The 18,605-nt window shown below is 39.5% G+C and overlaps 42 non-coding genes and 20 pseudogenes across 42 annotated transcripts; all 62 read left to right on the top strand.

Moving 5' to 3' along the window:
* Positions 1-9: 9 nt before the first annotated feature.
* LOC143370639 (5S ribosomal RNA) lies at positions 10-130 on the top strand. Its single transcript, XR_013085744.1, has one exon. It is a non-coding gene; the product is annotated as a 5S ribosomal RNA (ribosomal RNA).
* Positions 131-309: 179 nt separating this feature from the next.
* Positions 310-430, top strand: LOC143370782 (5S ribosomal RNA). Its single transcript, XR_013085885.1, has one exon. It is a non-coding gene; the product is annotated as a 5S ribosomal RNA (ribosomal RNA).
* Positions 431-609: 179 nt separating this feature from the next.
* On the top strand, positions 610-730 carry LOC143370969 (5S ribosomal RNA; annotated as a pseudogene).
* A 179-nt stretch (positions 731-909) lies between these two features.
* Positions 910-1,030, top strand: LOC143370638 (5S ribosomal RNA). The gene has a single exon (XR_013085743.1). It is a non-coding gene; the product is annotated as a 5S ribosomal RNA (ribosomal RNA).
* A 179-nt stretch (positions 1,031-1,209) lies between these two features.
* On the top strand, positions 1,210-1,330 carry LOC143371002 (5S ribosomal RNA; annotated as a pseudogene).
* Positions 1,331-1,509: 179 nt separating this feature from the next.
* LOC143370637 (5S ribosomal RNA) lies at positions 1,510-1,630 on the top strand. The gene has a single exon (XR_013085742.1). It is a non-coding gene; the product is annotated as a 5S ribosomal RNA (ribosomal RNA).
* A 179-nt stretch (positions 1,631-1,809) lies between these two features.
* Positions 1,810-1,930, top strand: LOC143370636 (5S ribosomal RNA). Its single transcript, XR_013085741.1, has one exon. It is a non-coding gene; the product is annotated as a 5S ribosomal RNA (ribosomal RNA).
* Positions 1,931-2,109: 179 nt separating this feature from the next.
* Positions 2,110-2,230, top strand: LOC143370634 (5S ribosomal RNA). Its single transcript, XR_013085738.1, has one exon. It is a non-coding gene; the product is annotated as a 5S ribosomal RNA (ribosomal RNA).
* Positions 2,231-2,409: 179 nt separating this feature from the next.
* Positions 2,410-2,530, top strand: LOC143370922 (5S ribosomal RNA; annotated as a pseudogene).
* Positions 2,531-2,709: 179 nt separating this feature from the next.
* On the top strand, positions 2,710-2,830 carry LOC143370921 (5S ribosomal RNA; annotated as a pseudogene).
* A 179-nt stretch (positions 2,831-3,009) lies between these two features.
* Positions 3,010-3,130, top strand: LOC143370633 (5S ribosomal RNA). The gene has a single exon (XR_013085737.1). It is a non-coding gene; the product is annotated as a 5S ribosomal RNA (ribosomal RNA).
* A 179-nt stretch (positions 3,131-3,309) lies between these two features.
* LOC143370632 (5S ribosomal RNA) lies at positions 3,310-3,430 on the top strand. Its single transcript, XR_013085736.1, has one exon. It is a non-coding gene; the product is annotated as a 5S ribosomal RNA (ribosomal RNA).
* Positions 3,431-3,609: 179 nt separating this feature from the next.
* Positions 3,610-3,730, top strand: LOC143370631 (5S ribosomal RNA). Its single transcript, XR_013085735.1, has one exon. It is a non-coding gene; the product is annotated as a 5S ribosomal RNA (ribosomal RNA).
* A 181-nt stretch (positions 3,731-3,911) lies between these two features.
* On the top strand, positions 3,912-4,032 carry LOC143370919 (5S ribosomal RNA; annotated as a pseudogene).
* A 179-nt stretch (positions 4,033-4,211) lies between these two features.
* Positions 4,212-4,332, top strand: LOC143370918 (5S ribosomal RNA; annotated as a pseudogene).
* A 179-nt stretch (positions 4,333-4,511) lies between these two features.
* On the top strand, positions 4,512-4,632 carry LOC143370630 (5S ribosomal RNA). Its single transcript, XR_013085734.1, has one exon. It is a non-coding gene; the product is annotated as a 5S ribosomal RNA (ribosomal RNA).
* A 179-nt stretch (positions 4,633-4,811) lies between these two features.
* On the top strand, positions 4,812-4,932 carry LOC143370629 (5S ribosomal RNA). The gene has a single exon (XR_013085733.1). It is a non-coding gene; the product is annotated as a 5S ribosomal RNA (ribosomal RNA).
* A 179-nt stretch (positions 4,933-5,111) lies between these two features.
* LOC143370830 (5S ribosomal RNA) lies at positions 5,112-5,232 on the top strand. Its single transcript, XR_013085930.1, has one exon. It is a non-coding gene; the product is annotated as a 5S ribosomal RNA (ribosomal RNA).
* A 179-nt stretch (positions 5,233-5,411) lies between these two features.
* Positions 5,412-5,532, top strand: LOC143370628 (5S ribosomal RNA). The gene has a single exon (XR_013085732.1). It is a non-coding gene; the product is annotated as a 5S ribosomal RNA (ribosomal RNA).
* Positions 5,533-5,711: 179 nt separating this feature from the next.
* Positions 5,712-5,832, top strand: LOC143370627 (5S ribosomal RNA). Its single transcript, XR_013085731.1, has one exon. It is a non-coding gene; the product is annotated as a 5S ribosomal RNA (ribosomal RNA).
* Positions 5,833-6,011: 179 nt separating this feature from the next.
* Positions 6,012-6,132, top strand: LOC143370829 (5S ribosomal RNA). Its single transcript, XR_013085929.1, has one exon. It is a non-coding gene; the product is annotated as a 5S ribosomal RNA (ribosomal RNA).
* A 179-nt stretch (positions 6,133-6,311) lies between these two features.
* On the top strand, positions 6,312-6,432 carry LOC143370917 (5S ribosomal RNA; annotated as a pseudogene).
* A 179-nt stretch (positions 6,433-6,611) lies between these two features.
* On the top strand, positions 6,612-6,732 carry LOC143370626 (5S ribosomal RNA). The gene has a single exon (XR_013085730.1). It is a non-coding gene; the product is annotated as a 5S ribosomal RNA (ribosomal RNA).
* A 181-nt stretch (positions 6,733-6,913) lies between these two features.
* On the top strand, positions 6,914-7,034 carry LOC143370625 (5S ribosomal RNA). The gene has a single exon (XR_013085729.1). It is a non-coding gene; the product is annotated as a 5S ribosomal RNA (ribosomal RNA).
* Positions 7,035-7,215: 181 nt separating this feature from the next.
* On the top strand, positions 7,216-7,336 carry LOC143370623 (5S ribosomal RNA). The gene has a single exon (XR_013085727.1). It is a non-coding gene; the product is annotated as a 5S ribosomal RNA (ribosomal RNA).
* A 179-nt stretch (positions 7,337-7,515) lies between these two features.
* LOC143370828 (5S ribosomal RNA) lies at positions 7,516-7,636 on the top strand. The gene has a single exon (XR_013085928.1). It is a non-coding gene; the product is annotated as a 5S ribosomal RNA (ribosomal RNA).
* A 179-nt stretch (positions 7,637-7,815) lies between these two features.
* LOC143370622 (5S ribosomal RNA) lies at positions 7,816-7,936 on the top strand. Its single transcript, XR_013085726.1, has one exon. It is a non-coding gene; the product is annotated as a 5S ribosomal RNA (ribosomal RNA).
* Positions 7,937-8,115: 179 nt separating this feature from the next.
* LOC143370916 (5S ribosomal RNA) lies at positions 8,116-8,236 on the top strand (annotated as a pseudogene).
* Positions 8,237-8,415: 179 nt separating this feature from the next.
* On the top strand, positions 8,416-8,536 carry LOC143370620 (5S ribosomal RNA). Its single transcript, XR_013085725.1, has one exon. It is a non-coding gene; the product is annotated as a 5S ribosomal RNA (ribosomal RNA).
* Positions 8,537-8,715: 179 nt separating this feature from the next.
* LOC143370827 (5S ribosomal RNA) lies at positions 8,716-8,836 on the top strand. The gene has a single exon (XR_013085927.1). It is a non-coding gene; the product is annotated as a 5S ribosomal RNA (ribosomal RNA).
* A 179-nt stretch (positions 8,837-9,015) lies between these two features.
* On the top strand, positions 9,016-9,136 carry LOC143370913 (5S ribosomal RNA; annotated as a pseudogene).
* Positions 9,137-9,315: 179 nt separating this feature from the next.
* Positions 9,316-9,436, top strand: LOC143370619 (5S ribosomal RNA). The gene has a single exon (XR_013085724.1). It is a non-coding gene; the product is annotated as a 5S ribosomal RNA (ribosomal RNA).
* A 181-nt stretch (positions 9,437-9,617) lies between these two features.
* LOC143370912 (5S ribosomal RNA) lies at positions 9,618-9,738 on the top strand (annotated as a pseudogene).
* A 179-nt stretch (positions 9,739-9,917) lies between these two features.
* Positions 9,918-10,038, top strand: LOC143370618 (5S ribosomal RNA). The gene has a single exon (XR_013085723.1). It is a non-coding gene; the product is annotated as a 5S ribosomal RNA (ribosomal RNA).
* Positions 10,039-10,219: 181 nt separating this feature from the next.
* Positions 10,220-10,340, top strand: LOC143370617 (5S ribosomal RNA). The gene has a single exon (XR_013085722.1). It is a non-coding gene; the product is annotated as a 5S ribosomal RNA (ribosomal RNA).
* A 179-nt stretch (positions 10,341-10,519) lies between these two features.
* LOC143370911 (5S ribosomal RNA) lies at positions 10,520-10,640 on the top strand (annotated as a pseudogene).
* Positions 10,641-10,819: 179 nt separating this feature from the next.
* LOC143370616 (5S ribosomal RNA) lies at positions 10,820-10,940 on the top strand. Its single transcript, XR_013085721.1, has one exon. It is a non-coding gene; the product is annotated as a 5S ribosomal RNA (ribosomal RNA).
* A 181-nt stretch (positions 10,941-11,121) lies between these two features.
* On the top strand, positions 11,122-11,242 carry LOC143370910 (5S ribosomal RNA; annotated as a pseudogene).
* Positions 11,243-11,421: 179 nt separating this feature from the next.
* LOC143370909 (5S ribosomal RNA) lies at positions 11,422-11,542 on the top strand (annotated as a pseudogene).
* Positions 11,543-11,721: 179 nt separating this feature from the next.
* LOC143370615 (5S ribosomal RNA) lies at positions 11,722-11,842 on the top strand. The gene has a single exon (XR_013085720.1). It is a non-coding gene; the product is annotated as a 5S ribosomal RNA (ribosomal RNA).
* Positions 11,843-12,021: 179 nt separating this feature from the next.
* On the top strand, positions 12,022-12,142 carry LOC143370614 (5S ribosomal RNA). The gene has a single exon (XR_013085719.1). It is a non-coding gene; the product is annotated as a 5S ribosomal RNA (ribosomal RNA).
* Positions 12,143-12,321: 179 nt separating this feature from the next.
* Positions 12,322-12,442, top strand: LOC143370613 (5S ribosomal RNA). Its single transcript, XR_013085718.1, has one exon. It is a non-coding gene; the product is annotated as a 5S ribosomal RNA (ribosomal RNA).
* A 181-nt stretch (positions 12,443-12,623) lies between these two features.
* LOC143370908 (5S ribosomal RNA) lies at positions 12,624-12,744 on the top strand (annotated as a pseudogene).
* Positions 12,745-12,923: 179 nt separating this feature from the next.
* On the top strand, positions 12,924-13,044 carry LOC143370611 (5S ribosomal RNA). Its single transcript, XR_013085716.1, has one exon. It is a non-coding gene; the product is annotated as a 5S ribosomal RNA (ribosomal RNA).
* Positions 13,045-13,225: 181 nt separating this feature from the next.
* Positions 13,226-13,346, top strand: LOC143370610 (5S ribosomal RNA). The gene has a single exon (XR_013085715.1). It is a non-coding gene; the product is annotated as a 5S ribosomal RNA (ribosomal RNA).
* A 180-nt stretch (positions 13,347-13,526) lies between these two features.
* On the top strand, positions 13,527-13,647 carry LOC143370907 (5S ribosomal RNA; annotated as a pseudogene).
* A 179-nt stretch (positions 13,648-13,826) lies between these two features.
* Positions 13,827-13,947, top strand: LOC143370609 (5S ribosomal RNA). Its single transcript, XR_013085714.1, has one exon. It is a non-coding gene; the product is annotated as a 5S ribosomal RNA (ribosomal RNA).
* Positions 13,948-14,126: 179 nt separating this feature from the next.
* LOC143370608 (5S ribosomal RNA) lies at positions 14,127-14,247 on the top strand. The gene has a single exon (XR_013085713.1). It is a non-coding gene; the product is annotated as a 5S ribosomal RNA (ribosomal RNA).
* A 179-nt stretch (positions 14,248-14,426) lies between these two features.
* On the top strand, positions 14,427-14,547 carry LOC143370607 (5S ribosomal RNA). The gene has a single exon (XR_013085712.1). It is a non-coding gene; the product is annotated as a 5S ribosomal RNA (ribosomal RNA).
* A 179-nt stretch (positions 14,548-14,726) lies between these two features.
* LOC143370606 (5S ribosomal RNA) lies at positions 14,727-14,847 on the top strand. The gene has a single exon (XR_013085711.1). It is a non-coding gene; the product is annotated as a 5S ribosomal RNA (ribosomal RNA).
* A 179-nt stretch (positions 14,848-15,026) lies between these two features.
* LOC143370604 (5S ribosomal RNA) lies at positions 15,027-15,147 on the top strand. Its single transcript, XR_013085710.1, has one exon. It is a non-coding gene; the product is annotated as a 5S ribosomal RNA (ribosomal RNA).
* Positions 15,148-15,326: 179 nt separating this feature from the next.
* Positions 15,327-15,447, top strand: LOC143370603 (5S ribosomal RNA). Its single transcript, XR_013085709.1, has one exon. It is a non-coding gene; the product is annotated as a 5S ribosomal RNA (ribosomal RNA).
* Positions 15,448-15,626: 179 nt separating this feature from the next.
* On the top strand, positions 15,627-15,747 carry LOC143370602 (5S ribosomal RNA). Its single transcript, XR_013085708.1, has one exon. It is a non-coding gene; the product is annotated as a 5S ribosomal RNA (ribosomal RNA).
* Positions 15,748-15,928: 181 nt separating this feature from the next.
* LOC143370906 (5S ribosomal RNA) lies at positions 15,929-16,049 on the top strand (annotated as a pseudogene).
* Positions 16,050-16,228: 179 nt separating this feature from the next.
* LOC143370601 (5S ribosomal RNA) lies at positions 16,229-16,349 on the top strand. Its single transcript, XR_013085707.1, has one exon. It is a non-coding gene; the product is annotated as a 5S ribosomal RNA (ribosomal RNA).
* Positions 16,350-16,528: 179 nt separating this feature from the next.
* Positions 16,529-16,649, top strand: LOC143370599 (5S ribosomal RNA). Its single transcript, XR_013085705.1, has one exon. It is a non-coding gene; the product is annotated as a 5S ribosomal RNA (ribosomal RNA).
* A 179-nt stretch (positions 16,650-16,828) lies between these two features.
* LOC143370598 (5S ribosomal RNA) lies at positions 16,829-16,949 on the top strand. Its single transcript, XR_013085704.1, has one exon. It is a non-coding gene; the product is annotated as a 5S ribosomal RNA (ribosomal RNA).
* A 179-nt stretch (positions 16,950-17,128) lies between these two features.
* LOC143370770 (5S ribosomal RNA) lies at positions 17,129-17,249 on the top strand. The gene has a single exon (XR_013085874.1). It is a non-coding gene; the product is annotated as a 5S ribosomal RNA (ribosomal RNA).
* Positions 17,250-17,428: 179 nt separating this feature from the next.
* Positions 17,429-17,549, top strand: LOC143371015 (5S ribosomal RNA; annotated as a pseudogene).
* Positions 17,550-17,728: 179 nt separating this feature from the next.
* On the top strand, positions 17,729-17,849 carry LOC143370905 (5S ribosomal RNA; annotated as a pseudogene).
* Positions 17,850-18,028: 179 nt separating this feature from the next.
* LOC143370904 (5S ribosomal RNA) lies at positions 18,029-18,149 on the top strand (annotated as a pseudogene).
* A 179-nt stretch (positions 18,150-18,328) lies between these two features.
* LOC143370902 (5S ribosomal RNA) lies at positions 18,329-18,449 on the top strand (annotated as a pseudogene).
* The last annotated feature ends 156 nt before the right edge of the window (positions 18,450-18,605 follow it).

Below are 18,605 nucleotides of genomic sequence, written 5' to 3'. Positions count from 1 at the left end.
CGTATTTTTACCAACGACCATTCTATGTCTGTAAAACACCAGTTCTCGTCCGATCACTGAAGTTAAGCGACATTGGGCGTGGTTAGTACTTGGATGGGTGACCGCTTGGGAATACCGCGTGTTGTTGGTAGTATTTTTTTCATACCCCTCCATTTTTGCAGTTTCCAAATATGACAGTGACTATTCTAAACTGTTTCATTTAGCTCCACTTCTCTGTCCGTTTTTTTGTAGTGCGGACCTGTCAGAAATTCATTTCCACTCATTGTTAATGTTAGTTCCAATTTCTTCGATAAATAAAACCGTATTTTTACCAACGACCATTCTATGTCTGTAAAACACCAGTTCTCGTCCGATCACTGAAGTTAAGCGACATGGGGCGTGGTTAGTACTTGGATGGGTGACCGCTTGGGAATACCGCGTGTTGTTGGTAGTATTTTTTTCATACCCCTCCATTTTTGCAGTTTGTAACTATGACAGTGAGTATATTAAACTATTTTATTTAGCTCCACTTCTCTGTCCGTTTTTTTGTAGTGCGGACCTGTCAGAAATTCATTTCCACTCATTGTCAACGTAAGTACCAATTTCTTCGATAAATAAAACCGTATTTTTACCAACGACCATTCTATGTCTGTAAAACACCAGTTCTCGTCCGATCAATGAAGTTAAGCGACATTGGGCGTGGTTAGTACTTGGATGGGTGACCGCTTGGGAATACCGCGTGTTGTTGGTAGTATTTTTTTCATACCCCTCCATTTTTGCAGTTTGTAACTATGACAGTGAGTATATTAAACTATTTTATTTAGCTTCACTTCTCTGTCCGTTTCTTTGTAGTGCGGACCTGTCAGAAATTCATTTCCACTCATTGTCAACGTAAGTACCAATTTCTTCGATAAATAAAACGGTATTTTTACCAACGACCATTCTATGTCTGTAAAACACCAGTTCTCGTCCGATCACTGAAGTTAAGCGACATTGGGCGTGGTTAGTACTTGGATGGGTGACCGCTTGGGAATACCGCGTGTTGTTGGTAGTATTTTTTTCATACCCCTCCATTTTTGCAGTTTGTAACTATGACAGTGAGTATATTAAACTATTTTATTTAGCTTCACTTCTCTGTCCGTTTCTTTGTAGTGCGGACCTGTCAGAAATTCATTTCCACTCATTGTCAACGTAAGTACCAATTTCTTCGATAAATAAAACCGTATTTTTACCAACGACCATTCTATGTCTGTAAAACACCAGTTGTCGTCCGATCACTGAAGTTAAGCGACATTGGGCGTGGTTAGTACTTGGAAGGTTGACCGCTTGGGAATACCGCGTGTTGTTGGTAGTATTTTCTTCATACCGCTCCAATTTTGCAGTTTCCAACTATGACAGTGACTATTCTAAACTGTTTCATTTAGCTCCACTTCTCTGTCCGTTTTTTTGTAGTGCGGACCTGTCAGAAATTCATTTCCACTCATTGTTAATGTTAGTTCCAATTTCTTCGATAAATAAAACCGTATTTTTACCAACGACCATTCTATGTCTGTAAAACACCAGTTCTCGTCCGATCACTGAAGTTAAGCGACATTGGGCGTGGTTAGTACTTGGATGGGTGACCGCTTGGGAATACCGCGTGTTGTTGGTAGTATTTTTTTCATACCCCTCCATTTTTGCAGTTTGTAACTATGACAGTGAGTATATTAAACTATTTTATTTAGCTTCACTTCTCTGTCCGTTTCTTTGTAGTGCGGACCTGTCAGAAATTCATTTCCACTCATTGTCAACGTAAGTACCAATTTCTTCGATAAATAAAACCGTATTTTTACCAACGACCATTCTATGTCTGTAAAACACCAGTTCTCGTCCGATCACTGAAGTTAAGCGACATTGGGCGTGGTTAGTACTTGGATGGGTGACCGCTTGGGAATACCGCGTGTTGTTGGTAGTATTTTTTTCATACCCCTCCATTTTTGCAGTTTGTAACTATGACAGTGAGTATTCTTAACTATTTTATTTAGCTTCACTTCTCTGTCGGTTTTTTTGTAGTGCGGACCTGTCAGAAATTCATTTCCACTCATTGTCAACGTAACTACCAATTTCTTCGATAAATAAAACCGTATTTTTACCAACGACCATTCTATGTCTGTAAAACACCAGTTCTCGTCCGATCACTGAAGTTAAGCGACATTGGGCGTGGTTAGTACTTGGATGGGTGACCGCTTGGGAATACCGCGTGTTGTTGGTAGTATTTTCTTCATACCGCTCCAATTTTGCAGTTTCCAACTATGACAGTGACTATTCTAAACTATTTTATTTAGCTTCACTTCTCTGTCCGTTTCTTTGTAGTGCGGACCTGTCAGAAATTCATTTTCACTCATTGTCAATGTTAGTACCAATTTCTTCGATAAATAAAACCGTATTTTTACCAACGACCATTCTATGTCTGTAAAACACCAGTTCTCGTCCGATCACTGAAGTTAAGCGACATTGGGCGTGGTTAGTACTTGGAAGGTTGACCGCTTGGGAATACCGCGTGTTGTTGGTAGTATTTTCTTCATACCGCTCCAATTTTGCAGTTTCCAACTATGACAGTGACTATTCTAAACTGTTTCATTTAGCTCCACTTCTCGGTCCGTTTTTTTGTAGTGCGGACCTGTCAGAAATTCATTTCCACTCATTGTCAACGTAAGTACCAATTTCTTCGATAAATAAAACCGTATTTTTACCAACGACCATTCTATGTCTGTAAAACACCAGTTCTCGTCCGATCACTGAAGTTAAGCGACATTGGGCGTGGTTAGTACTTGGAAGGTTGACCGCTTGGGAATACCGCGTGTTGTTGGTAGTATTTTCTTCGTACCGCTCCAATTTTGCAGTTTCCAACTATGACAGTGACTATTCTAAACTGTTTCATTTAGCTCCACTTCTCGGTCCGTTTTTTTGTAGTGCGGACCTGTCAGAAATTCATTTCCACTCATTGTCAACGTAAGTACCAATTTCTTCGATAAATAAAACCGTATTTTTACCAACGACCATTCTATGTCTGTAAAACACCAGTTCTCGTCCGATCACTGAAGTTAAGCGACATTGGGCGTGGTTAGTACTTGGATGGGTGACCGCTTGGGAATACCGCGTGTTGTTGGTAGTATTTTCTTCATACCGCTCCAATTTTGCAGTTTGTAACTATGACAGTGAGTATATTAAACTATTTTATTTAGCTTCACTTCTCTGTCCGTTTCTTTGTAGTGCGGACCTGTCAGAAATTCATTTTCACTCATTGTCAATGTTAGTACCAATTTCTTCGATAAATAAAACCGTATTTTTACCAACGACCATTCTATGTCTGTAAAACACCAGTTCTCGTCCGATCACTGAAGTTAAGCGACATTGGGCGTGGTTAGTACTTGGATGGGTGACCGCTTGGGAATACCGCGTGTTGTTGGTAGTATTTTCTTCATACCGCTCCATTTTTGCAGTTTGTAACTATGACAGTGAGTATATTAAACTATTTTATTTAGCTTCACTTCTCTGTCCGTTTCTTTGTAGTGCGGACCTGTCAGAAATTCATTTTCACTCATTGTCAATGTTAGTACCAATTTCTTCGATAAATAAAACCGTATTTTTACCAACGACCATTCTATGTCTGTAAAACACCAGTTCTCGTCCGATCACTGAAGTTAAGCGACATTGGGCGTGGTTAGTACTTGGATGGGTGACCGCTTGGGAATACCGCGTGTTGTTGGTAGTATTTTCTTCATACCGCTCCATTTTTGCAGTTTGTAACTATGACAGTGAGTATATTAAACTATTTGATTTAGCTTCACTTCTCTGTCGGTTTTTTTTTGTAGTGCGGACCTGTCAGAAATTCATTTCCACTCATTGTCAACGTAAGTACCAATTTCTTCGATAAATAAAACCGTATTTTTACCAACGACCATTCTATGTCTGTAAAACACCAGTTCTCGTCCGATCACTGAAGTTAAGCGACATTGGGCGTGGTTAGTACTTGGAAGGTTGACCGCTTGGGAATACCGCGTGTTGTTGGTAGTATTTTCTTCATACCGCTCCGTTTTTGCAGTTTGTAACTATGACAGTGACTATTCTAAACTATTTTATTTAGCTTCACTTCTCTGTCGGTTTTTTTGTAGTGCGGACCTGTCAGAAATTCATTTCCACTCATTGTCAACGTAAGTACCAATTTCTTCGATAAATAAAACCGTATTTTTACCAACGACCATTCTATGTCTGTAAAACACCAGTTCTCGTCCGATCACTGAAGTTAAGCGACATTGGGCGTGGTTAGTACTTGGAAGGTTGACCGCTTGGGAATACCGCGTGTTGTTGGTAGTATTTTCTTCATACCGCTCCGTTTTTGCAGTTTGTAACTATGACAGTGAGTATTCTTAACTATTTTATTTAGCTTCACTTCTCTGTCGGTTTTTTTGTAGTGCGGACCTGTCAGAAATTCATTTCCACTCATTGTCAACGTAAGTACCAATTTCTTCGATAAATAAAACCGTATTTTTACCAACGACCATTCTATGTCTGTAAAACACCAGTTCTCGTCCGATCACTGAAGTTAAGCGACATTGGGCGTGGTTAGTACTTGGATGGGTGACCGCTTGGGAATACCGCGTGTTGTTGGTAGTATTTTCTTCATACCGCTCCAATTTTGCAGTTTGTAACTATGACAGTGACTATTCTAAACTATTTTAATTAGCTTCACTTCTCTGTCGGTTTTTTTGTAGTGCGGACCTGTCAGAAATTCATTTCCACTCATTGTCAACGTAAGTACCAATTTCTTCGATAAATAAAACCGTATTTTTACCAACGACCATTCTATGTCTGTAAAACACCAGTTCTCGTCCGATCACTGAAGTTAAGCGACATTGGGCGTGGTTAGTACTTGGATGGGTGACCGCTTGGGAATACCGCGTGTTGTTGGTAGTATTTTTTTCATACCCCTCCATTTTTGCAGTTTGTAACTATGACAGTGAGTATTCTTAACTATTTTATTTAGCTTCACTTCTCTGTCGGTTTTTTTGTAGTGCGGACCTGTCAGAAATTCATTTCCACTCATTGTCAACGTAACTACAAATTTCTTCGATAAATAAAACCGTATTTTTACCAACGACCATTCTATGTCTGTAAAACACCAGTTCTCGTCCGATCACTGAAGTTAAGCGACATTGGGCGTGGTTAGTACTTGGATGGGTGACCGCTTGGGAATACCGCGTGTTGTTAGTAGTATTTTCTTCATACCGCTCCAATTTTGCAGTTTCCAACTATGACAGTGACTATTCTAAACTATTTTATTTAGCTTCACTTCTCTGTCCGTTTCTTTGTAGTGCGGACCTGTCAGAAATTCATTTTCACTCATTGTCAATGTTAGTACCAATTTCTTCGATAAATAAAACCGTATTTTTACCAACGACCATTCTATGTCTGTAAAACACCAGTTCTCGTCCGATCACTGAAGTTAAGCGACATTGGGCGTGGTTAGTACTTGGATGGGTGACCGCTTGGGAATACCGCGTGTTGTTGGTAGTATTTTTTTCATACCGCTCCGTATTTGCAGTTTGTAACTATGACAGTGACTATTCTAAACTATTTTATTTAGCTTCGCTTCTCTGTCGGTTTTTTTGTAGTGCGGACCTGTCAGAAATTCATTTCCACTCATTGTCAACGTAAATACCAATTTCTTCGATAAATAAAACCGTATTTTTACCAACGACCATTCTATGTCTGTAAAACACCAGTTCTCGTCCGATCACTGAAGTTAAGCGACATTGGGCGTGGTTAGTACTTGGATGGGTGACCGCTTGGGAATACCGCGTGTTGTTGGTAGTATTTTCTTCATACCGCTCCATTTTTGCAGTTTGTAACTATGACAGTGAGTATTCTTAACTATTTTATTTAGCTTCACTTCTCTGTCGGTTTTTTTGTAGTGCGGACCTGTCAGAAATTCATTTCCACTCATTGTCAACGTAACTACCAATTTCTTCGATAAATAAAACCGTATTTTTACCAACGACCATTCTATGTCTGTAAAACACCAGTTCTCGTCCGATCACTGAAGTTAAGCGACATTGGGCGTGGTTAGTACTTGGATGGGTGACCGCTTGGGAATACCGCGTGTTGTTAGTAGTATTTTCTTCATACCGCTCCAATTTTGCAGTTTCCAACTATGACAGTGACTATTCTAAACTATTTTATTTAGCTTCACTTCTCTGTCCGTTTCTTTGTAGTGCGGACCTGTCAGAAATTCATTTTCACTCATTGTCAATGTTAGTACCAATTTCTTCGATAAATAAAACCGTATTTTTACCAACGACCATTCTATGTCTGTAAAACACCAGTTCTCGTCCGATCACTGAAGTTAAGCGACATTGGGCGTGGTTAGTACTTGGAAGGTTGACCGCTTGGGAATACCGCGTGTTGTTGGTAGTATTTTTTTCATACCGCTCCGTTTTTGCAGTTTGTAACTATGACAGTGACTATTCTAAACTATTTTATTTAGCTTCACTTCTCTGTCGGTTTTTTTGTAGTGCGGACCTGTCAGAAATTCATTTCCACTCATTGTCAACGTAAGTACCAATTTCTTCGATAAATAAAACCGTATTTTTACCAACGACCATTCTATGTCTGTAAAACACCAGTTCTCGTCCGATCACTGAAGTTAAGCGACATTGGGCGTGGTTAGTACTTGGATGGGTGACCGCTTGGGAATACCGCGTGTTGTTGGTAGTATTTTCTTCATACCGCTCCATTTTTGCAGTTTGTAACTATGACAGTGAGTATATTGAACTATTTGATTTAGCTTCACTTCTCTGTCGGTTTTTTTTTGTAGTGCGGACCTGTCAGAAATTCATTTCCACTCATTGTCAACGTAAGTACCAATTTCTTCGATAAATAAAACCGTATTTTTACCAACGACCATTCTATGTCTGTAAAACACCAGTTCTCGTCCGATCACTGAAGTTAAGCGACATTGGGCGTGGTTAGTACTTGGATGGGTGACCGCTTGGGAATACCGCGTGTTGTTGGTAGTATTTTCTTCATACCGCTCCATTTTTGCAGTTTGTAACTATGACAGTGAGTATATTAAACTATTTGATTTAGCTTCACTTCTCTGTCGGTTTTTTTTTGTAGTGCGGACCTGTCAGAAATTCATTTCCACTCATTGTCAACGTAAGTACCAATTTCTTCGATAAATAAAACCGTATTTTTACCAACGACCATTCTATGTCTGTAAAACACCAGTTCTCGTCCGATCACTGAAGTTAAGCGACATTGGGCGTGGTTAGTACTTGGATGGGTGACCGCTTGGGAATACCGCGTGTTGTTGGTAGTATTTTTTTCATACCCCTCCATTTTTGCAGTTTGTAACTATGACAGTGAGTATTCTTAACTATTTTATTTAGCTTCACTTCTCTGTCGGTTTTTTTGTAGTGCGGACCTGTCAGAAATTCATTTCCACTCATTGTCAACGTAACTACAAATTTCTTCGATAAATAAAACCGTATTTTTACCAACGACCATTCTATGTCTGTAAAACACCAGTTCTCGTCCGATCACTGAAGTTAAGCGACATTGGGCGTGGTTAGTACTTGGATGGGTGACCGCTTGGGAATACCGCGTGTTGTTAGTAGTATTTTCTTCATACCGCTCCAATTTTGCAGTTTCCAACTATGACAGTGACTATTCTAAACTATTTTATTTAGCTTCACTTCTCTGTCCGTTTCTTTGTAGTGCGGACCTGTCAGAAATTCATTTTCACTCATTGTCAATGTTAGTACCAATTTCTTCGATAAATAAAACCGTATTTTTACCAACGACCATTCTATGTCTGTAAAACACCAGTTCTCGTCCGATCACTGAAGTTAAGCGACATTGGGCGTGGTTAGTACTTGGATGGGTGACCGCTTGGGAATACCGCGTGTTGTTGGTAGTATTTTTTTCATACCGCTCCGTATTTGCAGTTTGTAACTATGACAGTGACTATTCTAAACTATTTTATTTAGCTTCGCTTCTCTGTCGGTTTTTTTGTAGTGCGGACCTGTCAGAAATTCATTTCCACTCATTGTCAACGTAAATACCAATTTCTTCGATAAATAAAACCGTATTTTTACCAACGACCATTCTATGTCTGTAAAACACCAGTTCTCGTCCGATCACTGAAGTTAAGCGACATTGGGCGTGGTTAGTACTTGGAAGGTTGACCGCTTGGGAATACCGCGTGTTGTTGGTAGTATTTTTTTCATACCGCTCCGTTTTTGCAGTTTGTAACTATGACAGTGACTATTCTAAACTATTTTATTTAGCTTCACTTCTCTGTCGGTTTTTTTGTAGTGCGGACCTGTCAGAAATTCATTTCCACTCATTGTCAACGTAACTACCAATTTCTTCGATAAATAAAACCGTATTTTTACCAACGACCATTCTATGTCTGTAAAACACCAGTTCTCGTCCGATCACTGAAGTTAAGCGACATTGGGCGTGGTTAGTACTTGGATGGGTGACCGCTTGGGAATACCGCGTGTTGTTGGTAGTATTTTCTTCATACCGCTCCATTTTTGCAGTTTGTAACTATGACAGTGAGTATTCTTAACTATTTTATTTAGCTTCACTTCTCTGTCGGTTTTTTTGTAGTGCGGACCTGTCAGAAATTCATTTCCACTCATTGTCAACGTAACTACCAATTTCTTCGATAAATAAAACCGTATTTTTACCAACGACCATTCTATGTCTGTAAAACACCAGTTCTCGTCCGATCACTGAAGTTAAGCGACATTGGGCGTGGTTAGTACTTGGATGGGTGACCGCTTGGGAATACCGCGTGTTGTTAGTAGTATTTTCTTCATACCGCTCCAATTTTGCAGTTTCCAACTATGACAGTGACTATTCTAAACTATTTTATTTAGCTTCACTTCTCTGTCCGTTTCTTTGTAGTGCGGACCTGTCAGAAATTCATTTTCACTCATTGTCAATGTTAGTACCAATTTCTTCGATAAATAAAACCGTATTTTTACCAACGACCATTCTATGTCTGTAAAACACCAGTTCTCGTCCGATCACTGAAGTTAAGCGACATTGGGCGTGGTTAGTACTTGGAAGGTTGACCGCTTGGGAATACCGCGTGTTGTTGGTAGTATTTTTTTCATACCGCTCCGTTTTTGCAGTTTGTAACTATGACAGTGACTATTCTAAACTATTTTATTTAGCTTCACTTCTCTGTCGGTTTTTTTGTAGTGCGGACCTGTCAGAAATTCATTTCCACTCATTGTCAACGTAAGTACCAATTTCTTCGATAAATAAAACCGTATTTTTACCAACGACCATTCTATGTCTGTAAAACACCAGTTCTCGTCCGATCACTGAAGTTAAGCGACATTGGGCGTGGTTAGTACTTGGATGGGTGACCGCTTGGGAATACCGCGTGTTGTTGGTAGTATTTTCTTCATACCGCTCCATTTTTGCAGTTTGTAACTATGACAGTGAGTATATTGAACTATTTGATTTAGCTTCACTTCTCTGTCGGTTTTTTTTTGTAGTGCGGACCTGTCAGAAATTCATTTCCACTCATTGTCAACGTAAGTACCAATTTCTTCGATAAATAAAACCGTATTTTTACCAACGACCATTCTATGTCTGTAAAACACCAGTTCTCGTCCGATCACTGAAGTTAAGCGACATTGGGCGTGGTTAGTACTTGGAAGGTTGACCGCTTGGGAATACCGCGTGTTGTTGGTAGTATTTTTTTCATACCGCTCCGTTTTTGCAGTTTGTAACTATGACAGTGACTATTCTAAACTATTTTATTTAGCTTCACTTCTCTGTCGATTTTTTTGTAGTTCGGACCTGTCAGAAATTCATTTCCACTCATTGTCAACGTAAGTACCAATTTCTTCGATAAATAAAACCGTATTTTTACCAACGACCATTCTATGTCTGTAAAACACCAGTTCTCGTCCGATCACTGAAGTTAAGCGACATTGGGCGTGGTTAGTACTTGGATGGGTGACCGCTTGGGAATACCGCGTGTTGTTGGTAGTATTTTCTTCATACCGCTCCATTTTTGCAGTTTGTAACTATGACAGTGTGTATATTAAACTATTTGATTTAGCTTCACTTCTCTGTCGGTTTTTTTTCGTAGTGCGGACCTGTCAGAAATTCATTTCCACTCATTGTCAACGTAAGTACCAATTTCTTCGATAAATAAAACCGTATTTTTACCAACGACCATTCTATGTCTGTAAAACACCAGTTCTCGTCCGATCACTGAAGTTAAGCGACATTGGGCGTGGTTAGTACTTGGATGGGTGACCGCTTGGGAATACCGCGTGTTGTTGGTAGTATTTTTTTCATACCGCTCCGTATTTGCAGTTTGTAACTATGACAGTGACTATTCTAAACTATTTTATTTAGCTTCGCTTCTCTGTCGGTTTTTTTGTAGTGCGGACCTGTCAGAAATTCATTTCCACTCATTGTCAACGTAAGTACCAATTTCTTCGATAAATAAAACCGTATTTTTACCAACGACCATTCTATGTCTGTAAAACACCAGTTCTCGTCCGATCACTGAAGTTAAGCGACATTGGGCGTGGTTAGTACTTGGAAGGTTGACCGCTTGGGAATACCGCGTGTTGTTGGTAGTATTTTTTTCATACCGCTCCGTTTTTGCAGTTTGTAACTATGACAGTGACTATTCTAAACTATTTTATTTAGCTTCACTTCTCTGTCGGTTTTTTTGTAGTTCGGACCTGTCAGAAATTCATTTCCACTCATTGTCAACGTAAGTACCAATTTCTTCGATAAATAAAACCGTATTTTTACCAACGACCATTCTATGTCTGTAAAACACCAGTTCTCGTCCGATCACTGAAGTTAAGCGACATTGGGCGTGGTTAGTACTTGGATGGGTGACCGCTTGGGAATACCGCGTGTTGTTGGTAGTATTTTCTTCATACCGCTCCATTTTTGCAGTTTGTAACTATGACAGTGAGTATATTAAACTATTTGATTTAGCTTCACTTCTCTGTCGGTTTTTTTTTGTAGTGCGGACCTGTCAGAAATTCATTTCCACTCATTGTCAACGTAAGTACCAATTTCTTCGATAAATAAAACCGTATTTTTACCAACGACCATTCTATGTCTGTAAAACACCAGTTCTCGTCCGATCACTGAAGTTAAGCGACATTGGGCGTGGTTAGTACTTGGAAGGTTGACCGCTTGGGAATACCGCGTGTTGTTGGTAGTATTTTCTTCATACCGCTCCGTTTTTGCAGTTTGTAACTATGACAGTGACTATTCTAAACTATTTTATTTAGCTTCACTTCTCTGTCGGTTTTTTTGTAGTGCGGACCTGTCAGAAATTCATTTCCACTCATTGTCAACGTAAGTACCAATTTCTTCGATAAATAAAACCGTATTTTTACCAACGACCATTCTATGTCTGTAAAACACCAGTTCTCGTCCGATCACTGAAGTTAAGCGACATTGGGCGTGGTTAGTACTTGGAAGGTTGACCGCTTGGGAATACCGCGTGTTGTTGGTAGTATTTTCTTCATACCGCTCCAATTTTGCAGTTTCCAACTATGACAGTGACTATTCTAAACTGTTTCATTTAGCTCCACTTCTCTGTCCGTTTTTTTGTAGTGCGGACCTGTCAGAAATTCATTTCCACTCATTGTTAATGTTAGTTCCAATTTCTTCGATAAATAAAACCGTATTTTTACCAACGACCATTCTATGTCTGTAAAACACCAGTTCTCGTCCGATCACTGAAGTTAAGCGACATTGGGCGTGGTTAGTACTTGGATGGGTGACCGCTTGGGAATACCGCGTGTTGTTGGTAGTATTTTTTTCATACCCCTCCATTTTTGCAGTTTGTAACTATGACAGTGAGTATATTAAACTATTTTATTTAGCTTCACTTCTCTGTCCGTTTCTTTGTAGTGCGGACCTGTCAGAAATTCATTTCCACTCATTGTCAACGTAAGTACCAATTTCTTCGATAAATAAAACCGTATTTTTACCAACGACCATTCTATGTCTGTAAAACACCAGTTCTCGTCCGATCACTGAAGTTAAGCGACATTGGGCGTGGTTAGTACTTGGATGGGTGACCGCTTGGGAATACCGCGTGTTGTTGGTAGTATTTTTTTCATACCCCTCCATTTTTGCAGTTTGTAACTATGACAGTGAGTATTCTTAACTATTTTATTTAGCTTCACTTCTCTGTCGGTTTTTTTGTAGTGCGGACCTGTCAGAAATTCATTTCCACTCATTGTCAACGTAACTACCAATTTCTTCGATAAATAAAACCGTATTTTTACCAACGACCATTCTATGTCTGTAAAACACCAGTTCTCGTCCGATCACTGAAGTTAAGCGACATTGGGCGTGGTTAGTACTTGGATGGGTGACCGCTTGGGAATACCGCGTGTTGTTGGTAGTATTTTCTTCATACCGCTCCATTTTTGCAGTTTGTAACTATGACAGTGAGTATATTGAACTATTTGATTTAGCTTCACTTCTCTGTCGGTTTTTTTTTGTAGTGCGGACCTGTCAGAAATTCATTTCCACTCATTGTCAACGTAAGTACCAATTTCTTCGATAAATAAAACCGTATTTTTACCAACGACCATTCTATGTCTGTAAAACACCAGTTCTCGTCCGATCACTGAAGTTAAGCGACATTGGGCGTGGTTAGTACTTGGAAGGTTGACCGCTTGGGAATACCGCGTGTTGTTGGTAGTATTTTTTTCATACCGCTCCGTTTTTGCAGTTTGTAACTATGACAGTGACTATTCTAAACTATTTTATTTAGCTTCACTTCTCTGTCGGTTTTTTTGTAGTGCGGACCTGTCAGAAATTCATTTCCACTCATTGTCAACGTAAGTACCAATTTCTTCGATAAATAAAACCGTATTTTTACCAACGACCATTCTATGTCTGTAAAACACCAGTTCTCGTCCGATCACTGAAGTTAAGCGACATTGGGCGTGGTTAGTACTTGGATGGGTGACCGCTTGGGAATACCGCGTGTTGTTGGTAGTATTTTCTTCATACCGCTCCATTTTTGCAGTTTGTAACTATGACAGTGAGTATATTAAACTATTTGATTTAGCTTCACTTCTCTGTCGGTTTTTTTTTGTAGTGCGGACCTGTCAGAAATTCATTTCCACTCATTGTCAACGTAAGTACCAATTTCTTCGATAAATAAAACCGTATTTTTACCAACGACCATTCTATGTCTGTAAAACACCAGTTCTCGTCCGATCACTGAAGTTAAGCGACATTGGGCGTGGTTAGTACTTGGATGGGTGACCGCTTGGGAATACCGCGTGTTGTTGGTAGTATTTTTTTCATACCCCTCCATTTTTGCAGTTTGTAACTATGACAGTGACTATTCTAAACTATTTTATTTAGCTTCACTTCTCTGTCGGTTTTTTTTGTAGTGCGGACCTGTCAGAAATTCATTTCCACTCATTGTCAACGTAAGTACCAATTTCTTCGATAAATAAAACCGTATTTTTACCAACGACCATTCTATGTCTGTAAAACACCAGTTCTCGTCCGATCACTGAAGTTAAGCGACATTGGGCGTGGTTAGTACTTGGAAGGTTGACCGCTTGGGAATACCGCGTGTTGTTGGTAGTATTTTCTTCATACCGCTCCAATTTTGCAGTTTCCAACTATGACAGTGACTATTCTAAACTGTTTCATTTAGCTCCACTTCTCTGTCCGTTTTTTTGTAGTGCGGACCTGTCAGAAATTCATTTCCACTCATTGTTAATGTTAGTTCCAATTTCTTCGATAAATAAAACCGTATTTTTACCAACGACCATTCTATGTCTGTAAAACACCAGTTCTCGTCCGATCACTGAAGTTAAGCGACATTGGGCGTGGTTAGTACTTGGATGGGTGACCGCTTGGGAATACCGCGTGTTGTTGGTAGTATTTTTTTCATACCCCTCCATTTTTGCAGTTTGTAACTATGACAGTGAGTATATTAAACTATTTTATTTAGCTTCACTTCTCTGTCCGTTTCTTTGTAGTGCGGACCTGTCAGAAATTCATTTCCACTCATTGTCAACGTAAGTACCAATTTCTTCGATAAATAAAACCGTATTTTTACCAACGACCATTCTATGTCTGTAAAACACCAGTTCTCGTCCGATCACTGAAGTTAAGCGACATTGGGCGTGGTTAGTACTTGGATGGGTGACCGCTTGGGAATACCGCGTGTTGTTGGTAGTATTTTTTTCATACCCCTCCATTTTTGCAGTTTGTAACTATGACAGTGAGTATATTAAACTATTTTATTTAGCTTCACTTCTCTGTCCGTTTCTTTGTAGTGCGGACCTGTCAGAAATTCATTTCCACTCATTGTCAACGTAAGTACCAATTTCTTCGATAAATAAAACCGTATTTTTACCAACGACCATTCTATGTCTGTAAAACACCAGTTCTCGTCCGATCACTGAAGTTAAGCGACATTGGGCGTGGTTAGTACTTGGATGGGTGACCGCTTGGGAATACCGCGTGTTGTTGGTAGTATTTTTTTCATACCCCTCCATTTTTGCAGTTTGTAACTATGACAGTGAGTATATTAAACTATTTTATTTAGCTTCACTTCTCTGTCCGTTTCTTTGTAGTGCGGACCTGTCAGAAATTCATTTCCACTCATTGTCAACGTCAGTACCAATTTCTTCGATAAATAAAACGGTATTTTTACCAACGACCATTCTATGTCTGTAAAACACCAGTTCTCGTCCGATCACTGAAGTTAAGCGACATTGGGCGTGGTTAGTACTTGGATGGGTGACCGCTTGGGAATACCGCGTGTTGTTGGTAGTATTTTTTTCATACCCCTCCATTTTTGCAGTTTGTAACTATGACAGTGAGTATATTAAACTATTTTATTTAGCTTCACTTCTCTGTCCGTTTCTTTGTAGTGCGGACCTGTCAGAAATTCATTTCCACTCATTGTCAACGTAAGTACCAATTTCTTCGATAAATAAAACCGTATTTTTACCAACGACCATTCTATGTCTGTAAAACACCAGTTCTCGTCCGATCACTGAAGTTAAGCGACATTGGGCGTGGTTAGTACTTGGATGGGTGACCGCTTGGGAATACCGCGTGTTGTTGGTAGTATTTTTTTCATACCCCTCCATTTTTGCAGTTTGTAACTATGACAGTGAGTATATTAAACTATTTTATTTAGCTTCACTTCTCTGTCCGTTTCTTTGTAGTGCGGACCTGTCAGAAATTCATTTCCACTCATTGTTAATGTTAGTTCCAATTTCTTCGATAAATAAAACCGTATTTTTACCAACGACCATTCTATGTCTGTAAAACACCAGTTCTCGTCCGATCACTGAAGTTAAGCGACATTGGGCGTGGTTAGTACTTGGATGGGTGACCGCTTGGGAATACCGCGTGTTGTTGGTAGTATTTTTTTCATACCCCTCCATTTTTGCAGTTTGTAACTATGACAGTGAGTATATTAAACTATTTTATTTAGCTTCACTTCTCTGTCCGTTTCTTTGTAGTGCGGACCTGTCAGAAATTCATTTCCACTCATTGTCAACGTAAGTACCAATTTCTTCGATAAATAAAACGGTATTTTTACCAACGACCATTCTATGTCTGTAAAACACCAGTTCTCGTCCGATCACTGAAGTTAAGCGACATTGGGCGTGGTTAGTACTTGGATGGGTGACCGCTTGGGAATACCGCGTGTTGTTGGTAGTATTTTCTTCATACCGCTCCATTTTTGCAGTTTGTAACTATGACAGTGAGTATATTAAACTATTTGATTTAGCTTCACTTCTCTGTCGGTTTTTTTTTGTAGTGCGGACCTGTCAGAAATTCATTTCCACTCATTGTCAACGTAAGTACCAATTTCTTCGATAAATAAAACCGTATTTTTACCAACGACCATTCTATGTCTGTAAAACACCAGTTCTCGTCCGATCACTGAAGTTAAGCGACATTGGGCGTGGTTAGTACTTGGAAGGTTGACCGCTTGGGAATACCGCGTGTTGTTGGTAGTATTTTCTTCATACCGCTGCAATTTTGCAGTTTCCAACTATGACAGTGACTATTCTAAACTGTTTCATTTAGCTCCACTTCTCTATCCGTTTTTTTGTAGTGCGGACCTGTCAGAAATTCATTTCCACTCATTGTTAATGTTAGTTCCAATTTCTTCGATAAATAAAACCGTATTTTTACCAACGACCATTCTATGTCTGTAAAACACCAGTTCTCGTCCGATCACTGAAGTTAAGCGACATTGGGCGTGGTTAGTACTTGGATGGGTGACCGCTTGGGAATACCGCGTGTTGTTGGTAGTATTTTTTTCATACCCCTCCATTTTTGCAGTTTCCAACTATGACAGTGACTATTCTAAACTGTTTCATTTAGCTCCACTTCTCTGTCCGTTTTTTTGTAGTGCGGACCTGTCAGAAATTCATTTCCACTCATTGTTAATGTTAGTTCCAATTTCTTCGATAAATAAAACCGTATTTTTACCAACGACCATTCTATGTCTGTAAAACACCAGTTCTCGTCCGATCACTGAAGTTAAGCGACATTGGGCGTGGTTAGTACTTGGATGGGTGACCGCTTGGGAATACCGCGTGTTGTTGGTAGTATTTTTTTCATACCCCTCCATTTTTGCAGTTTGTAACTATGACAGTGAGTATATTAAACTATTTTATTTAGCTTCACTTCTCTGTCCGTTTCTTTGTAGTGCGGACCTGTCAGAAATTCATTTCCACTCATTGTCAACGTAAGTACCAATTTCTTCGATAAATAAAACCGTATTTTTACCAACGACCATTCTATGTCTGTAAAACACCAGTTCTCGTCCGATCACTGAAGTTAAGCGACATTGGGCGTGGTTAGTACTTGGATGGGTGACCGCTTGGGAATACCGCGTGTTGTTGGTAGTATTTTTTTCATACCCCTCCATTTTTGCAGTTTGTAACTATGACAGTGAGTATTCTAAACTGTTTCATTTAGCTCCAATTCTCTGTCCGTTTTTTTGTAGTGCGGACCTGTCAGAAATTCATTTCCACTCATTGTTAATGTTAGTTCCAATTTCTTCGATAAATAAAACCGTATTTTTACCAATGACCATTCTATGTCTGTAAAACACCAGTTCTCGTCCGATCACTGAAGTTAAGCGACATTGGGCGTGGTTAGTACTTGGATGGGTGACCGCTTGGGAATACCGCGTGTTGTTGGTAGTATTTTGTTCATACCCCTCCATTTTTGCAGTTTGTAACTATGACAGTGAGTATTCTTAACTATTTTATTTAGCTTCACTTCTCTGTCGGTTTTTTTGTAGTACGGACCTGTCGGAAATTCATTTCCACTCATTGTCAACGTAAGTACCAATTTCTTCGATAAATAAAACCGTATTTTTACCAACGACCATTCTATGTCTGTAAAACACCAGTTCTCGTCCCATCACTGAATTTAAGCGACATTGGGCGTGGTTAGTACTTGGATTGGTGACCGCTTGGGAATACCGCGTGTTGTTGGTAGTATTTTCTTCATACCGCTCCAATTTTGCAGTTTCCAACTATGACAGTGACTATTCTAAACTATTTTATTTAGCTTCACTTCTCTGTCCGTTTCTTTGTAGTGCGGACCTGTCAGAAATTCATTTTCACTCATTGTCAATGTTAGTACCAATTTCTTCGATAAATAAAACTGTATTTTTACCAACGACCATTCTATGTCTGTAAAACACCAGTTCTCGTCCGATCACTGAAGTTAAGCGACATTGGGCGTGGTTAGTACTTGGAAGGTTGACCGCTTGGGAATACCGCGTGTTGTTGGTAGTATTTTTTTCATACCGCTCCGTTTTTGCAGTTTGTAACTATGACAGTGACTATTCTAAACTATTTTATTTAGCTTCACTTCTCTGTCGGTTTTTTTGTAGTGCGGACCTGTCAGAAATTCATTTCCACTCATTGTCAACGTAAGTACCAATTTCTTCGATAAATAAAACCGTATTTTTACCAACGACCATTCTATGTCTGTAAAACACCAGTTCTCGTCCGATCACTGAAGTTAAGCGACATTGGGCGTGGTTAGTACTTGGAAGGTTGACCGCTTGGGAATACCGCGTGTTGTTGGTAGTATTTTCTTCATACCGCTCCGTTTTTGCAGTTTGTAACTATGACAGTGACTATTCTAAACTATTTTATTTAGCTTCACTTCTCTGTCGGTTTTTTTGTAGTGCGGACCTGTCAGAAATTCATTTCCACTCATTGTCAACGTAAGTACCAATTTCTTCGATAAATAAAACCGTATTTTTACCAACGACCATTCTATGTCTGTAAAACACCAGTTCTCGTCCGATCACTGAAGTTAAGCGACATTGGGCGTGGTTAGTACTTGGAAGGTTGACCGCTTGGGAATACCGCGTGTTGTTGGTAGTATTTTCTTCATACCGCTCCAATTTTGCAGTTTCCAACTATGACAGTGACTATTCTAAACTGTTTCATTTAGCTCCACTTCTCTGTCCGTTTTTCTGTAGTGCGGACCTGTCAGAAATTCATTTCCACTCATTGTTAATGTTAGTTCCTATTTCT

Source organism: Andrena cerasifolii, chromosome 6 (assembly GCF_050908995.1).
Source record: "Andrena cerasifolii isolate SP2316 chromosome 6, iyAndCera1_principal, whole genome shotgun sequence".
NCBI classification, from domain to species: domain Eukaryota; kingdom Metazoa; phylum Arthropoda; class Insecta; order Hymenoptera; family Andrenidae; genus Andrena; species Andrena cerasifolii.
The sequence above is the reverse complement of the archived record's forward strand: the minus strand, read 5'-3'. Positions and strand labels throughout refer to the sequence as shown.